This window comes from Octodon degus, unplaced genomic scaffold (assembly GCF_000260255.1).
Source record: "Octodon degus isolate 3935 unplaced genomic scaffold, OctDeg1.0 scaffold00233, whole genome shotgun sequence".
Lineage (NCBI taxonomy): Eukaryota > Metazoa > Chordata > Mammalia > Rodentia > Octodontidae > Octodon > Octodon degus.
The window spans coordinates 3,179,129-3,191,113 of record NW_004524809.1 but is presented as its reverse complement, the minus strand read 5'-3'; the positions used below and the strand labels follow the sequence as shown (position 1 = coordinate 3,191,113).

The following is an 11,985-nucleotide window of genomic DNA, read 5'->3' as shown; positions in this document are numbered from 1 at the left end:
GCTGGCAACGTCCTGCTCATCCTAAAAGCAGCCATCCGGTCTTCATCCTGAAGACACATCTACAGGGAGTCCATGTCCTCCTCCTGTCCCCATGTAATGGGTTGATAATATCCCTTAGTTATTGTAGACTACTCAGGCCTGCAATCTCCCAAATGAGTGGACAGCAAAGGCTTAAATAAATGAGACAAGTGGTATGATTCTAGGGCTCCAGGAAGTTCAAAACCCTCTAACAGAATGTGAGATTCTCTGGGGGCTAAGACAAAGAACTTCCTTGAGCCGCCTATATTTATTTGGTTTTCAAACAAAGGAGGGAGGTACTGAAGAAAATGCATGAATCTGACAGGAATCTAGCAGGATCTTGGGAGATATTTTCCCAAGCAGTAAATTCTGTCAGTCAGGAGAACTACCTTATCTTTAGGTTGACATTTATTGTAGGAGTGTGGAGCCTGCAGCTGCAGTCTCCTTTTATTTAATTGGGGTTGGAAACAAACATCCTTAGTTGTGACCATATCTTGTCCTGTGAGGCATCCCAGCTTCACAGGCCAATACAGGACTCGGTGAAAACAGATGTTCACTTACTATGAATCTGCTGCCCATCTCCAGACAAGCAGCCTGGGTCTTAGGTAACTTACAACTAAGCAGAGAAAGCCAATTGGTTAATATTAAATCCTGCTCAGACCATGCTGGGCCCAACCCCAGGCATGCTGAGCCAGTCACTGAGACCAGGCATAGTGGCCCAAGCCTGTAATTCCAGCAGTAGGGAGGCTGAAAATAGGAGGATCACTGTGAGTCTAAGCAATGTAATGAGACATTGTACCAAATACATAAAAAATAAGTAAGTAATTGTATATTACAGGTCGGTGCTGAAAGAAAGGAGGAGAAGACCTGATGAATGTAGCTTCAGAGGTCTCACTGAGATTAGTCTCTCTCCAAGTGAGCCCAGAGCCTCAGAAGCATCTCATATTTATTGAGGGGTAAAGGCAGACTAAGGAAGGTGCATAATTACTTAAGTGAATACAGACTACTATCTCTGCTGACTTCCACCATTTGCCTAACACTAGGTTCACACAAATGCTAGCTGATAACATGACAAGCAAAGGATCTAAGGACAGAGCGCCTGCAGGAGAAGCTGTTATCTGCAGCCTTGAATCCCAGCTTTCTGGGAATTTGCAAGCAGACAGCAACTCTCCTCAGATTCTGTCTATTGTTCCCTGCTCTCTTGGGACATCAGGCTTTTGTCTCAAATCTATATTTCTACAATTCCCCGCTTTTGTTTTTATGCTGAAAGTTTTTGCAGGATCAGAGCGAAGACTGCAGATTTTTGGTCCATGGCTTATTGTTAGACTCTTCCTCATCACCAGACTAAGCAGGATACACAAATAGTGCAAAGACAACATAGACAAATCACTACTACACTTCCACTAAACCGTGGAGTAACATGAAAAGGATTAAGGTTTTCAATGCCATTTGAGATGCTTTGTAACAGATCAGTGCCAGACAATTCTGACAATTGTTTTACAAAAGTATTATCAATATGTTGCTGAAGAGACAGGATCTCAGAGGTAATATTGCCACGATGCAATAGATGTCTTTTTACATTTTCCTATGGGAAATGAGTTTGAGTCCATGGAATCAGAGCTATACAGAATGAAGAGGTATTCCAATCACATTTTAAATGAAGTTGACGCTGCAGATTAACAATTTCATCTCCTAACAGCTTGCTCTAAATCATTTATCTTCACTTTTAACTCTGAGTCTATGTGTCCTTGAGAAGTCCGTAATTGTTCTGAGTCCTTGTGCCACTGCTGCACAAAATTAACAGTTTGTACACTTTGGCTCAATGCTACTTGGGCTGTAGCAGCTGTGGCTGTGACGGCGATTATTCCTAAAATCATGGCTATCATGAGTTCAATCATTCTTTTCGTTCTCTTCTTTAACACCTTCAGCAAATGTTGGAACAGCGTCATGGAAGGGAAGTCTTGCCAGGGGTGATGAAGTTGTATGGGAAGCCAAATTCCGGTCCTTGCCTGGAGAACATAAATGCTATCCCTGGAAAAATTAAGGCTAATAAAAGAATTTAGACATGTATATAAAGAACAATGGTGACATGTGATGGTATAGTTAGAAGGGTTCTAATAACTACATCCTGCAAGCAACAGGTAGGGGAGGTGAATACATGCCTGAGCAAAATGCATTGTGTTCCTTTTTAATTTTAGATTTAAATTATAGGGGGATTGATTCCTCCATATATAACCTTTCCATGCTGACATATGATTTAGTGAGGTAACCAGTTTTCAAAGATGATGTTGAATTGGTCCTCCAGAAATGTGAAGGACATAGGGGACATTCCTCCTCCATGCCACATTATTGTATCGGTGGCATTTCTAGTGCTAGTATAGATCTCATCGCTGCCATTCCATTTCCATCTTAACTCCTTCCCTTCCGCCGTCCGGGCGGAGCCATAAGGGCTCCAGTCTATGACGCTTCCATAGGAAGTATTAACCAACACCCGGGCTGCTTCTCCTCTACAGACTTCCCAATGTATCCAATCACTGAGATAAGCAACACTGGTATTCTGGCAGGGTGGCAGATCTGGCAGTGGAAACGTTCCATCAGCAGCTATACCTTTAAAATATTTTCCTTGGAGAAGAAAAAGTCCCTTTTTTCCTCCCTTGCCCCCAGTATTATTATTTACTATAGATAACCAGACTCGTGTGCTTGCTTTTAAGCAATGAGCTCCATTCCCAATACAAATAGGCCAGCCTTCTACTCCAATCTCATAAAATGGAATTTTGATTCCTTCTTCTACTGGCGCTGCTGGTCCCCGGGCATCATAAGGGCCGGGTAGCCAGGAACTTTCATTAACATATATAGGTATAGTAGCATCCCACCAGTGAACTCCTCTATTGAGTGGTGGATTTGGAATGTAAGCCCAGTAATAAAATTACCTTTAACACTTACCGGAAGTGACAACAAAGCCACTATAGCAAGAAACAAGTAGAGGGCTGGTGAGATGGCTCAGTGGTCTAAAGCACCTACTTAAAACAAGCTAGGCTAAGCAAAACACAGGAACCACGGTTCAATCCCCCAGCACCACATGCCAGCCAGCCCTGCCCCCTGGTGTGCTGAGCTGGCCACACACACACACACACACACATAAATAAATAAATAAAATTAAAAAAAAAAAAAGAAACAAGTAGATACTATTTTTCTCTCAAAATATTTGGTTTTGCTCATTTTCTAGGTGTCTCAGTTACTCTTCTCTCGTTGCTGGGACAAATACCCGACACTCAAAATGAAGGAAGGAAAGGTTTATTTAGCTCACAGTTACTGGAGGTTTCAGTCCATACTCATCTGGGTCCAATGCAGAGCAGCACAGAGCAAAAAGCAACCTTTCATGGTGGCAGCAAAGAGCAAGAGAACAAGGGAGGGGTACCAGCAACTCAAGCAGCTAGCTTCTCTTCCCACCTTACATTGTAATGCAAATTACCTGCCCCAGGGTAGGGGAAGTACTCACACCTATGGGTACTTCCCAGTATTTACCCACCTATGGGTAATCCCAGCAGTACTAAAACCCATAATCCCAGCCTTGGATCACACATAATCCCAGTGGATCATGAGTTAACACAAACTCTACAAGTCCTCACCCTATGACTGCATGAGGCTTTGGGGGGACAACTAGACACAAACCATAACACTAGGTTTTGTCAAGTTAGCACCAAATCACTTCTCCAGTATTTCTTTTGTCCAATGACAGTCTGAAGCAGAAGATCTGTCTGGCAGTTATATATATATATTTTTTAAATTTAATGTAAATAAGGCTTTTTGTACCATTAACCTAGGTGTATTCGTATATATTCCCATACTATTCCCCTTTTTTGTTTAATAGGCATCTCAAGCTTCTATTAACTCATTTTATAATTGCCCATAGATATTTTAATAAGTCCCTATAGAATGTTAACACATTCTTACACATTTTTACACACATTTAGAAATCAAAACCATGTACAATATTGTAGTAAGAGAATTCTGATGACATTTTGTGATATACTTTAAATATTTTTTGTTTTGACAACACTTTTAACCAATCATCTCTACTTAATGCACAAGAATTTTGTTTCTAATTAGTCATCTTTAAATTAGACATATATCACGAGTTTTTTGTAAAAGGCAGAAGTTTGAATTTGAGAAAGTCTTGTCCCAATAAACAAACTTTGTTTCACATTTTGAAAGACCTGTACACCTGGAATCATAAATACACTTAAATACCATGAGATTAACAATACTGAATTGCCATACTCATATGAAGATGTTTGCTTCTTAATTTAGCTTTGTACCAAAACCATCTTTAAAGAGAAAACCTTATCTTAACTTTATCTTTTAACCCATTACCTATTATTTATGGAGGGTGTCTCCTAAGAGACTATAGAGATTATTGGGAGCTCCTCATTAATAAATAAAAAGGTTAGCCACACCTCTTATTCATCAATTGGACTCCTCTCTAATAATTCCACTCTAGGAAATTTTTGTTTAATTAGCTTAAACCTTATGATGTATTGCATATAAATCAATTTTGATATCACTTGACTATCTGGTAATTCAGTAAAAAGCATGCTTTTAACTCTATCTCAAATTATATTTAGAATAAATCATCAAAAAAGGGAAAAAAAGGAACAGCTGCTCATTGAAAGACACACAAATAAATAGACACACAGACACATAAACCCCTTAAAAAAATCAAAAGTGCACTCAAATCTTTGGCCAAATTAAATTATAGTAAGTATATTACAAGCTTCAGAAATTTTATAAGTAGACTAGTCAGATTTTGTTCTTTGTCAATTATTAGAGATCTCTTACTGGAAAAATTTAGAAGGAATGAAATCTTTCATCTATAATTAATATGCATATTTTATATTTTTATGCTTTTTGTCACCTATTTAGACCTTAGATTTCCATTTAGTCAGTTTCTTGAATAGGCTCCAGGGTGGATGTAGCCTGGTCGCTGTTAACTTCTTCTTTAGATCTGGCTCCACGGTACAGCCTGACAGTACACTCTGGTACCCAAATAGGTCGGTTAGCATTCTCTGGAAAAACACAAGCATACACTTTGCCCCAGGTTAGTACTGGACTGAGTCCCTTTTCATTATCCAGTATGGAGATCTCTCCAAAGTACCCTCTTTAGCCTTTTTTCTCTTACCTGGTTTGTCTTTTTGTTGCTGTAAAAGTATAAAAATTTAATAGTATATATTGACAAGTGAAGTTGTCAGGATTGACTCCCCTTGCTTTAACAGAATTTTGATCATACAGTGGCCTTTGGAGGCCAATATTAGGCCTTTTATTATTTAAATGGATGTCAAATCAAGTGACTGTTTAAACCCCATGGCTTTTACACATTATTTTAAACCTTTACATTTGTAAAATATCAAAACCCTATTTTCAATGCCATTTTTAATTTATGACAGTAAAACAAGCAATCAAACCTATTAGGAATTAAAAGAATTTTAAATAGTCTTTTAAAATATGCAGGACAGGGACCTTTCACCTTGGTAGCTACTTACCTGGAGGCCACCCATATTTGCATTTGAAAAGCTGCTAAAATATTTTCCTTTAATTTTTATTTTCTAACCCACTATTTCTTTTTAACAATTTTAAATTTTTAACAAAAATGAATGACCGGGCGCAGTGCTGCGTGCTGAGCAGTTGACACCATGCAATCAGATGATGTTATCTGGGATACATTGGGAAACAAACAGTTTTGTTCCTTCAAAATAAGAACAAAAACTCAAGGCTTTTGCAGAAATGAATATAGCCTGACTGGACTGTGTAATCGGTCATCTTGTCCCCTAGCAAATAGTCAGTATGCCACTGTCAAAGAAGAAAAAGGACAGTGCTACTTGTACATGAAGGTTATAGAATAAGCAGCTTTTCCTAGGTGTCTCTGGGAACGGGTCCGGCTTAGTAAAAACTATGAAAAAGCACTGGAGCAAGTAGATGAAAATCTGATTTACTGGCCCCACTTCATTCGACACAAATGTAAGCAGAGATTCACCAAGATAACCCAGTGCCTAATTTGAATTAGAAAACTTACACTAAAGCGACAGAGGAAACTTGTTCCTTTGAGTAAGAAGGTGGAACATAGGGAGAAGAGAGGAAAAGGCATAAATAGCTGCTCAGCTGGACAATGCCATTGAGAAGGAATTGCTGGAGAGACTGAAACAAGATACGTATGGTGACATCTACAACCTCCCCATTCATGCCTTCGACAAGGCCCTGGAACAGCAGGAAGCAGAGAGTGATTCTTCAGAAGCCGAGGAGAAAGATGAGGAGGAGGAGGATGAAGATGTGGGAGGAAAAGAGTTTGTGGAAGATGATGAAGTGGATGAGAGTGAACTAAGTGATTTTGAGGACATGGATAAACTGGAGGCCAGTGATGATGATCAGTCATCCAGTGAAGAAGAACAGGCTAACTCGAAACACAAAGGGAAAACACCCTGAAAGGAGCTTTGCGCAGAAAACGAGCCTAGGTGGAGACAGAATATGAGCAGGAGACAGAGCCCATGGCCAAGGCCAAAACCACATGATCTCTCTGCAAATGTAATCAAGCCTGAGCATCCTGAGGTTTCTCTATTACACATACACCTCCAGTTTTTTGCTCTTTTGTATTATATGTCACACAATATTTGTGTTTTTAGTATTTATGTTATTTCACTGGGGCAAGAAATATAGACTGAATGGAGGAAACTCGTTAGGTTGTGAGGGGTGTTTTCATAGCTTATGTGTTGAAGTGACAGCTTGAACCTAAGAAACTTAACAGATGAATTCCTGGAAGTGGAATGAGGTTGTGGGTGTACATATTTCTAAATTTTTAGCACTGAATTCCTTTGTGTCCTCTTCTACTAATTTTATTTTAGATATGGTCTCGCTATGCAGTTCAGGCTTACTTTGTAGCCCAGGTTGGTCTCCAACTCACAGCAATCCTCCTGCCTTGAATTCCCGAGTACTGGAGTTACAAGAGTGTGCCACCACTACACTGGCTACTTAAACGTCATTTAGAAATGATAGAATTTCAATTTTTTTTTCTTGTTCCTATTTTATTATTTGTTAATGAATGAAAAGGAATGAGAAGGAAAAAACAAAACTCCCAACTTAAAATGTTTAATATAAAAATATCTTTTTCCACTACTCCATTCAGACACTATGAGACAAAAAAAAAAAAAAAGACCTTTCCTCTTGGGCAGTAATCTTACATTCCGTGGTAGGGCATACTGTCACAATCCTGCTGCACTTGCCTGATGCAGCTCACCACTGTGCTGTCCTCACAGCTGAGGAGGATTCTGGCCAAAAGATCCTGAAACATAAAATGAACATGCACTCACATTACAAAATTGTTATTTTCCCACTTTTATCTCGATTCTTTTTTTCTTTGGAACCAAGAATTGAACACAGGGCCTTGCCCTTAGCAAGCAGGCACTGTGCCACTGAGCTATCTGCCCAGCCCAATTTTTATTCCTTGGTATTATATCCAAAGAAGGAATGGAAGGGTGACACTAGACAACAGGTGTAAAAGCCATATTATGTCTAAATATTTTCAGTATATAGATTCATTTTGATGCTGCAGTCTTTCAATTAAAAATCCCTACATACAAGGGCCGGCCAAATAGCTCAGCAGATTGAAGCACCTGCAAGTGGGTGCAGGGGCTGGGGGTTTGATCCCCAGGCCTTCCATGATGGCCCACCCCCCCAGGGTGTGCTGAAACAATGATTGAGACTGGGTGTGGTGGTGCACACCTGTAATCCCAGCACTTGGGAGGCTGTAAAGAGGAGAATCACTAAGACTCTGAGCTAGTAGTAAGACCCTGAACACCCTTCCCTAAAATAACAAAAAAATCCCTACATACAATAATCAACACAACTAGTTCACTAAATACATATAAATGTACACATAGGTATTCTAAGCTGTCACATAGGTGTTCAAAAAGTCATTGAGAGATGAGTTTTGTGGAATGTGGAACCAGTGGAGGAATCCCCTTGTGGACAGAAAGTGAAAAAACATCTGCCTAAGAGGTGATGCTTCCCCCAAAATAGAAACATTTCAGGTATCTGAATTATTCTGAATTATTACTATTATACTGTGGTAGCTTTGAGCTTATTCCCTTTTACTTAATTCACAAGAACAACTACAAGCTCTGATACAAGCTCTTTTGCCTATTAAGTCTTGCCCTTCAATTATATCTGCTTTCCTTGACTTTTGCTGTAAGGAGTTCTGAACAGCTTTAAAAGAAAAATAAGAGGGTCTAAGGTATAGATCAGTAGCATGTACAAAGTCTGGAGTCTCATCTTCACCAGAAACAAAAGACTGTGAGATAATAATCACAACTACTGAAGACTAGAGGACATACAGGTGGGGGCTACCTCCGTGTTCATTACCAGATTTGTTCAGTAAATTCAAATCTACCATAGGGGTTACCTACATGGAATGAGGCCCAAATGAAACCAGAGGCAGACTGCCTTACCTTAACCTGTCCTTGACAGCAGTGGTCCAAGACAATCAGGCAGCCTGTTACCTCCTCTAACAAGGCATTCTTAATAGGCTCAGGCGTAAGGTTCTGGTCCCTCGCCACATCACATATCAGTTTCAGGAGAGCCTTCAACAAGACCACAAGTCTGCAGGAAATTCTGGAATCGGGAAGGAAATGTATTCAGATTCTAAATTCAGATGTTCCAACTTGAGACCAAAGGCTGTCTGGTAGAAAGCCCTCACTTAATTAGTGAGACACTACAGTCAGCTAAATGAGGTGGAAGTCCTGGTTTTGGAAACAACCTGAGACCAGCTTCCAGACTTTCAAGTCTCCTATTGTACAGCATGCTGCCGGTATAGATAAGCACATGTCACCTGGCCTGTTCAAGAACACGGTCGCTCCTTCCAGAAGTTTGGTTCTATTCCAAGGAAACAGGCCTTTGATGGGATCAGAAGGGAGTTCTCATCAAGATCCTATACTTTTTTTTTTCAGCTTTATTCACTTTTTTTTTATTGAGAAATAAATATGAATGAGACAGTTTCACAGCTGATTGATTAATAGGACAGTTTTGATAGTCAATACACTGTACATTGTTATCTTCTTAGTGGTTATCCATGGTACAAGAAGCAGACAGGATATTCTGTCCAGTCACTGTTAGTACACCTCTTTCTTCTCATTGAGTTAAGCGAAAGTAGCTGTAAATTTATCCTGTTTTGTATATATAAATACAAAATGAAGATCCTATACTTTTGCCCAGAGAAAAAGACCTGGCCCACAGTTAACTTTAGATCATCTTTGCCATAGAAGTTAATAATGAAGTAGGAAATTAAAAGTAGATTTCTGTGACTCAGCACAATTTGAATTTTCAGTGATACAATTTCAGATTCTAGCTTACTATCAGTTAAGTATCGTCTATTCTTTTGTAATTATTAACCTTCTTTCCTAAAAGTTATAAAACAAATTTCTGGAAATGGATAGGGATGATGGGTTATGTAACATTTTGATATACTCAAATGCCACTGAACTGTACACCTGAAAATGGCAAATTTTTTGTATTTTTTTTAAAAACCACAATAAAACTACATCTTTATAAAGGTGGTAAAATTGTTGGACTTGTAATGTGAAAACTGCCCAGTAAACTATTTCTTCACCAAAAAAAAAAAAAAAAAGAATGACCAATTGTTCAATATGAGAATCTGGTGTGGTTTAAACAATGATTTGGGTGGATAGAATTATAACTTTGATTTGCTTGTATAAACAACATGGATTACTCCAAACAAGATCTGCAGACCATTTAGCCCTGGGGCTCTGTCTTTGGTTGATTTTGCTCCATAGGTGTGCTGCCCATCTGCTAGGAGCTGCTTAATGGTCTTAGTACCTACAAAGGGTTTTCTTGAGCCCACATTACCTTCTAAAGTACTATCTTGAATTTCCAGGAAAAGGCAAGGCTTTGTTCCAGGTGAATCAGTGGCTGACTTGGCTAGAAACTGCTGAAGAAGAAGAATCTGAAGAAGAAGCTGACTAAAGAACCAGCCAAAGCCTTAAATTGTGCAAAACATACTGTTGCTATGATGTAACTGCATTTGACCTAACCACTGCGAAAATTCATTCTGCTGTAATGTTTTCACAATATTTAAAGCAGAAGCACGTCAGTTTAGGATTTCCTTCTGCGTAAGGTTTTTTTTGTAGTGTAATGTCTTAATCGTAGTCTACCATCAAATATTTTAGGAGTATCTTTAATGTTTAGATAGTATATTAGCAGCATGCAATAATTACATCATAAGTTCTCAAGCAGAGGCAGTCTACTGCAAGGACCTTTTTCGCTGCCAGTTATCATAGGCTGTTTTAAGTTAGAAAACTGAATAGCAACACTGAATACTGTAGAAATGCACTTTGCTCAGTAATACTTGAGTTGTTGCAATATTTGATTATCCATTTGGTTGTTACAGAAAAATTCTTAACTGTAATTGATGGTTGTTGCCGTAATAGTATATTGCCTGTATTTCTACTTCTAGTAATGGGCTTTATGCGCTAGATTTTAATATCCTTGAGCCTGGGCAAGTGTGCAAGTCTTTTTAAAAGAAACCTGGTTTACTTGCACAAACCTGATCAGTGGTTTTTGTGGGTGTAAAACAAATGGTGAGAATTTGAATTGGTCCCTCTTATTATAGTATTGAAATTAAGTCTACTTAATTTATCAAGTCATGTTCATGCCCTGATTTTATATACTTGTATCTATCAATAAACATTGTGATACTTGAAAAAAAATAAAAATAAAAGCAAAGTACTGTCTTGAGCCTGAAGAACTTGCAAAGCCAGCCACACACACAGCCAATGCTAGTGCCACGGCATGTCATGGTCATGACCCACCTACTTAGCACCAGCAACACAGGCCTCTGTGGCTGAACCTATCTTGCAGATGCCTATCTCAGTCAGCCTAGGATGGGAGCGTGGGGCCATCCAGATCTCAGTTTATGTCCCTCCTCCCAGTGATGCCTCACAGCTTGGCATCAACTGTTTGCAATTTAAAAGAACCCCATTTTTTACAAAACTTTTGTTGTTTTCTGCTGACAACAGGGTCAGGCAATGCAGTAAGCATTCTAATATACATAATAAAGAGAAGCTGATTTCTATTTATAATAAGCAGTTAAATTTTAATTTGAAGAGGTTTAGTAGTAGACATCATAAGTAATCAATAATTACCAGATGTACAAATACACCTTGGGTAACACTATTCCTTTATACAATACTATTACTCCTTTCTACAGTATCTTTTGGAATAGGGATGAAAATTCCAGTTTTAATTTTGTAAACACAAGTGGGAAACAAATGATAATTTTCCCCAGCCATCAGATCTAAAGCTGTGCTTTCTCTTCCGGGGGTTGCATGGAAAAGATTTGTGATCCTGTGTTGGTTTGAAATTCAGGCTGGCCAACCATCCAGTAGAAAAGTATAAAGACGAAATATAGGAAGTAAAGCCATGATGTTATGTTGAGCTGTGGGGAACTCAGGTCAATAATTTCTGACATTGCCAGTTAAACAGAAGACCCAATGCTATTATGAGCTACTGGACTCTTTTAGAATATTTTGTTGAGTTTACACACCTATAATATTCAAATAACGGAACTTAGAAAAAAGGGGTATACAGATGAATGTCCATTTTGTATCTGTGTATTCAAAGTGGATGGGATAGATATATAGTTACATTCTTTTAATGAATAGAATGATTTGTTCTAATGGTGTTTGTAAATAGGATCTCAAGTCCACATCTTGCACAGCAATTAACCACTAAGAAGAATGTATGCAGTGTGTTAGTTATTGAAACTGTTCTAGTGATTTGATTTGAAACTGTCTCATTGCTATCTATTTATCAATAAAATTATGAAAAAAGAAAAGAAATTCAGGCTGGCCAATGAAAACTGCAGGTATTCAGTATTGTTGATCTCTGAGCCCCGGATGATGGACC

At 38.7% G+C, this 11,985-nt stretch overlaps 1 pseudogene; it reads left to right on the top strand.

The window, feature by feature from the left end:
* The first annotated feature begins 5,682 nt into the window (after positions 1-5,682).
* LOC101572381 lies at positions 5,683-6,750 on the top strand (annotated as a pseudogene).
* Positions 6,751-11,985: the final 5,235 nt, after the last annotated feature.